At 37.5% G+C, this 7,284-nt stretch overlaps 1 long non-coding RNA gene across 1 annotated transcript; it reads right to left on the bottom strand.

Annotated features, from left to right (window-relative positions):
* Positions 1-440: 440 nt before the first annotated feature.
* On the bottom strand, positions 441-2,531 carry LOC107772438 (uncharacterized). Its single transcript, XR_001645071.2, has 2 exons — positions 1,885-2,531; positions 441-768 (listed from the first exon to the last, which is right to left on the bottom strand). It is a non-coding gene; the product is annotated as an uncharacterized LOC107772438 (long non-coding RNA).
* Positions 2,532-7,284: the final 4,753 nt, after the last annotated feature.

Here is a 7,284-nt window from a genome sequence, read left to right on the forward strand (position 1 = left end):
CATGAAATGTGCACCCGAATTTTGAGAATTTTATTATCACCTAAAACCTAGAGACCCAATGAATGTTGTATTTATTTATACTGGTTCCTTTCCTTCCCTATAGATTGGAAGGGACGAGCAAATAACCCATCCATCCTAAACATATAGCACAGAACAAAAAAGAAGTTATCGTTCGCACATGCTTTCCTTTGCAGTACTGAAACAATCACAAGAACATCAAGACTAACTCAAAACAAAATATGTGACACATCATTATCGCTACACCACCTTCACTAACTACAATACTGAAACAATATTGAAACATCAGTAAGCATAAATACCATACTTAGCGGAAGTAGGGAGGAAATAGTGCTACCTAATATCCCTAAAAATTACTACAGATCAATGAAAATAGTATCCCAAGTGATTTAATATGATCTTCAACACCAAGCACAACACACTTGAAAATTTCAGATTTAATAATATAAGAATTGCAGTAAACAAGATAGTTTCCAAGGCATAAAAAAAATCAGAATTAGCTCCTGCCCTCAAACTTGCAACCTAGGCGCTGCCTTGGGCTAGACACTACCCACTGCTATAGAACAAAATCAAATAAAAATAGCATGCCATAACATACCAATTAAACAAAGCAGAATCCCATACTCTAAGCTTCAACAAAACAAAATAATTCAAGTTAACGACAGCTAAAACATGCTTCAAACCACCTTTAATATAATAGAAGATCATAGCAGTAACCAACTAAATTCGAAACGAACATCTTTTGAATTCCTGAAAAATGATTAATACAAAGAGTTGCATTAAAATTGATTAACAGAACCAAGTAATAACTCAATCCAATCATACAAGTTAACCTAGCATTGAGCCATGACTATAGAAGAAACAACATTATTAATCCAAATTTAGAATTAGTGTTCTTCAGACTACCAAACATGGGCATCAATTTATCATTTAAGCACGGTTGCTGCCCTGACAATCAGAGATCAGCCATACTGCCTTTAGCATAACAGAGCATGTTTTAAGATAAACAAGTAATCAACAAGAGACAAACAATATCAAGGAGAATTTCAGCAATTTCAAGCCAGCAAAGCGCATTAAAATGGTCATGAAATCAGAAAACAGGGCACTTTAGTGATTCATGACTCGTTTAGCAGTCCTAAAACTAACCAATTCAAGTCAAACATGTAGAGACTAAGCATTTAGCATGAGCAGACTACTTTGAACATCAAAACATTTCGTGGACAGCAAAAAACACACAGGGAACTCATTTTTGTGAAGTAGCTAATCCTTAATAAAAAATCAGGAAGTCATTGATCGACAAAACTCTTGAAATCAATTAGTCAGGCTAATATGGCGACACTAGTTTAAAAGTCCCAAGCGAATAAGGAAGATTTCAGAAGAATAGGCTAATTAGACTCATAACACTGTTTCAAATTCGATCGGCCATTTTGACTTCCTAAGGACATGCGATCGTTCTTTTGATAGCAGAATAAGCCAAAGAAACACCATGAGAATAAGCATCACAGGTTTATGCTCGTTTAACAATTACAAAGCTGAACACATCGTCCATTTGAAAGCGATGAAATCTTGACTCAAAAGATACTTCGACACCGTAATAACAGTTAAAGCATATAAAGTATAGAAAAACGACCACTCAAATCAACTCTTACTGACTAAACGTACTCAAGCACATCAAACCAGTGAGAAAAGATTCAACAGCAAGAACAACGTATCAAATATCACTTTCAAATATGAATTGAGACTAAATGATAATCCCAAGTTCGACTTCCTCATGAAATTTGATCAAAGAAAAACACCATTCTAGAAACAAATCCCCATGGCTCAATAACACCTTAAAACAAAGGTACATAGGAGAAGAGATTAAACCTGAAATTGCAATCTTCTTTTATAGTAATTATAGAATCAGCAAATACACCTTTGACTCCAAAATCCTAGCAAGGTTCAGTAGCAAACAAGGAAAACAACAGTGGAAATGGATTCGAAACCGACGAGAGCAACAATGAGTCTCCCAATATCCAAACCTAAGCTTAATCAACAGGAAAGCTGGCTCCAATGACTTAAAAACCAACCCATTAGGGTTGAGAACTTGAAGCTCAGCTATAAAACTTCAGACATTTGCCTCGTTTTCCAGAAATTTTCTTTAATAAATGAACAATACCAATTGATTTTCGGTTGTCTTTGTATAAAAATATTCAGAGAAGAAAACTTTTTCTTTTTCCAGATCCAAAAAAAAAAAAATCCCCTTCTCAGAGTGGAATCCTTTCTTTTATAGACATATCCTGAAAAAATAGGGGGATAGTATTAACCTTAAATCAATCCTATGGCTCCTATATCTCCAACACATGCCTTCTAAAAAGATCGACGCGCGATTTTGGTTAGTAGGGGGCGAGTGAAAGAGTGTGTAGTGAGAAGGAATCTTGGGTAGAAGGGCTTCTGAAACGGTTACGGTGAGATGGGCGTTTGGGGCTGGCAATGGCGAACAGAAACAGGCAGGTGGGAGCTGCCCGCCGCGGGCAGGTGTATAGCATTTTTAGGGTTAGGTAAATGATATAAAGATGGAATGGGTAGAGGGTCAAAGGTCTTGGGCCGGGTAAGGGAGCTAGGCTGGCGGATTTGAAGAGAAAAAGGGGTTTGGGCTCAGCAAATCTGAGGCCCAAATCGAGCTCTAAGTCCAAATTTCCCACTCTCATTATTTGACTTAATTTTAATATTAATTAATATTAATTACCAATTACTAATAAATTCAATTGAACCTAAATTAAATCGTAAACAAGCCCTAATAATGAAATCGACTTAATTATCTAATTTTAACACTAAAATAATTAATTGATTTTAGAACTAATGAAAGAAAAATACTAAAACTAAAACTAAAAAAATGGAACAATGTATTTTTTGATTTTTGTTTTGTTGACGTGATTAATTAACAATTAAACTAAAATGCAACTACCAAACTAAGAATGCAATGCATGAAACTCAAATATGTATTTTTGCTATTTTTACGCTTTTAATATATGTAAAATGCAACTAAAATGCAAACAATTAAGCAAATGTTCCTAGAAATTCTATAAAAATTAAAGTAACTTTTTTGTGATTTTGTGGGAGTATTTTGGTCGAGCAAAAATCACGTGGTCACAGGGACATGAAAATTTTATTTCATTATTTTTTTTTGACTCTAACTTGATTCCACAAGAGGGGAGGACAAAGAAATTAGCACAGACTCAAAGGGGTACCAAAGGGTATAAAGTGTTTGGATAGCTGAAAGAAGACCTCCCAATCTCTAAGAATACCAAGAATAACACATGCAACTTGAAGAAAAAATGAAGATCGTGCATAACATTTCTTTTGCAGCATCGGCATTGGTATCACAGATATGCCTTCCACCTTTATTTAGTGCCTCGTCAAGTACAGGGCTCTTTTTGGGAGATTTCTTCTTCAAAATGGATGTTTTCCGTTAGTTTGGAGCAAACTCCCTTGGATTTATGTTGTAACTTGAGATGCACTTGAACTCAAAGTTGCCTGCTTTAAATTATCCGAGGCGCACTTTCTTGTACAAATTCTTGTCGTCCTCTTAACTTCCCAAACCATCTGCCCCAGTTTCACACAATTTGGGCTTTAAGTGATCTCAAAATATCCAAATCTTTACTTATTTCCCTCAAATGTCCCAGCCATCTTCAAAACTTGCTTCATTGTTTCATGATTAGACTAATTTTTAAGACCAGGCTGAGAATTCCACATGTATGTCATGCCACTAGATTCACCATGAAAATAACTATAAAAGAAAAAGAGAATTAAACAAATACCGACTAGAAATAAAAAAAAAAATAGGAGATTGTATTAAACAGACGGTGAAAGGGTTCGAACAACAAAACAAACGAACTAAACTGGGGTTACACCCCTTGAATAATCCTAGATAACACTAAATGAGTTACTATGACTAAATGAACTTGGAAAAATAAAAGGATAAAAGGGTTTGAGCCACAAGACAATATCCGGATTACAACCCTAAAATAAACCGGACAACAGAAATGACAACAAAATAAACTAACAAGACTCTTCCCTGGCTACCCAAGAAAGGAGCATCTTTCCAATCACCAAGCTCAACATCTTAGCCACTGAGTTCTGCATCAACAATACTAGGACCTTCGCAAGTCTCCATCATATTGACCTTAGCAAATTGCTTTTGGGTCCGTTTTACCGGCTCGTTCTTAAGATCAACTTTTGAAACCGAGAGTGATAGCGCTGAAAGCTCTATGGCAAGTGGCCCTCCGAGGATCTCAGAATAGTTCTCATATTCCTTTTCAACACAAATCATACCCACCATATGCGTCTCATTATGACCAGGCAACAGACTTTGGCTAGTGTATACTGCATTTGGATTTTGCACGACAATGTTACCTGCCTCAATAAGCTTCTGAACTGCTCTTTTCAGATGCCAACACTCTTCTATGTTGTGATCCGGGGTATTTGAGCAATATGCACACCTTTGAAAATAATCAAAATTCTTTGGAAGAGGGTTTGACATTTTATTCTGAATCAGCTTCAACATGTCCAATTGCCTCAACCTTTGGAACAAACTGGCATATGATTCTCCTGAAAGTCTTTTCTTTTTCCTGTTGCCTTTTCATTTTGTACTCTGTCCTCGGTTGGAACCTTTTGCGGGTATGTGGTTGATATGTTTGAGGAGGCGGGTAAGATATTTGCGGAAATGGTGTAGGCCATTGCGGGTCCTGTGGATATGGAGCATATGGTGGTGAATTGTGGATGGAGTACTGGGAAGGTAAGGTATAACTTTAGGGATTTTGTAGAGAGAAGTAGCATTGGGGAGGATTATCTGGAGCACAAGGATATTCATGGGGTCGATATTGAGGCTGAAAGCGTTGAGCAGGAATGCCCACTGGATCCTGTCATTGGCGGGGCTCAACAACATCTTTTCTATTTCTCGTTCTTCCACCCAAACTTACTGAGATGTTCTGAATGTCTTCTGTAGTATCTTTCAATGCAGAATAACTCATGATTTTTCCTAACTTGATTCCTTCCTCTACCACCTCCCCCATTTTTACCACACCATTGAAAGGTTTACCCAAGGGCGGGATCAAATGACTGAAGTAGGTGAGCCCCTGAGCTTGTAGGTAAAGCTCAACCATTTCTTCTTCACCAACCGGGGGGCTGACCCAAGTAGCTTGTTCCCTCCATCTGAGCCCAAACTCCCTAAAACTTTCTTTGGGTTTCTTTTTCATCTTTGACAAGGAGGAGCGGTTTGGGATAATGTCTAGATTGTACTGAAAGTGTCGAACAAAATCTTGAGCCATGTCATTCCATGCATGCCACTTCTTGACAGCTTGACGATTATACTATTCCAAGGCTGCCCCACTCAAACTCTCACTGAACTACACCATCAACAAATCATCTTTCCCGCCATCACTTCTCATTTCACTGCAATAATCCCTCAGATAGACTACTAGATCTCCACGCCCATCATACAAGTTAAACTTTGGCATTTTAAACCCCCGGGCAGATGAACATCAAGGAATATACACAAGTCATTGTAAGACATGTTAATCTGATTTCTCATCCCTTACATGCTCCTTAAGAACTGTTTTATACCTTTCATCTTCCTAGATATCTCATCTCACCCTTTTTTTCCTGTAAACTTTTCATTTTCAACATGAGGCTCATTCCTAGGGCTATAATTGTATGAGTCAAGGACCTTGTGGGCAACCTTTGAGGGGTAATATTGGGCATCATAAGTTTTGAATGGGCGTTCATTGTTGGATATATGAAGGGAAGATTGTTGACAAGTTGTGATCGTGGGAATAGTGGATATGACAGGAGGGCAATTTTTGGGAAAGGTAGTTGGAGGACGAGTGATGGAGATACTAGGGTGGTTGGGAAAGCTGTTATAAGCGAGAGAATCTGGAGAGTATGGGGGATCATCTGGCACTATGACCGGTTGGGTAAGGGTAGCATCTAGGAAGCTAGGTGGTGGCGGGGGTGGTGCCTTACCTATTCAACCAACCCATTGTCCTGTTCAACCAATTGCTTTTGGGCACCAGTATCAACCAAATTGATTCTGTTGTCATCTGCCATTGCTGTTCGACTTTATGTTGTAGAGAAGAGTTACCACTTTAAGAACCACAGACCAACCACCCTTCTGCTATAATGAAGATAACAAAGAGGAACAAAATAAAGTCATCATGTTAGTGTTATGACATTTAACATAAGATAATCTCACTTTATGTGCAATGCACCTAGTCACAATTATCGGTTCTAAAATGACTTCGAGGGTACGAAGGTCAGATGCATCATCCCAAATTCATTCTTTTTGTCCCATTTCCTTCTTCATTTTCCTTTCTAGCACTGCTTGTTTTTTTTATTTCCTTTATCCTCTTTTCCTTTGCTTATCGCTCTTTTCTTTCCTCTCATTTCTCACGTCCCACAACTTCATTCTTTTTTTGTCTCTTTTTTTGTTGTTGTTTTATTTAATGCTTTTTATTTAATGATGATTCGATCGAATCCTCATGAATCAGATCAAGCGTAGTTCTAGAAATGTAATAAATTAAAAACAAAATCTTTTGGATTTCATTTATAAATTTTTTGGTTTCAAATACATCATAGGAAGTACGATAATGAGAGACTCGACAAACTCAACTATACTACAAACTCTTGCACCAACTAAAAGAATCAATACTACTGGACACGACTATAAAGTACAAGACAACATAATAAATAGACTCAAAACAAAAAAAAATCTCCTTAAGCAACTCTTGAATGTAGTGATCCTGACTGGATGGTCCTGGGGCGTCTATCATTCTCAAGCTCTGGTAAGTAGATCCACACCTGTATGAGAAAAATAATACCAAATAGAATTAAAGGCTTAGAATACTATGTGAGACAATAACACTCCCTATTGGACCCATGCAAGACATGATTGTGGCTATTTTTAAAAAAAATTAACCTACGTGGCTTATTAGCGCAAACTCATCAAAGGCGACCTCATAGACATGGAAATACCTCACTAAAGCTTATGTGGATTCAAACTCCCAATAATCATGGCCCAAAATTAATTTGCAAAAAAGACCCATTTTGTAAGAATGGCCGATGTGGCCAGAAGTGGCTAAAGATGCAAACTCAAAATGGACGGACCTTAAAGTAATATGACACCTAATTGTGGACTCAAGATTCTAAGACATGGGTCATTGAACCACTTTTGCGCAAATGACCCCATTTTTACAAGTATGGCCGATGTGGCCAAAAGTGGCTAGACAT

The sequence above is a fragment of the Nicotiana tabacum genome, chromosome 20, assembly GCF_000715075.1.
Source record: "Nicotiana tabacum cultivar K326 chromosome 20, ASM71507v2, whole genome shotgun sequence".
NCBI lineage: Eukaryota > Viridiplantae > Streptophyta > Magnoliopsida > Solanales > Solanaceae > Nicotiana > Nicotiana tabacum.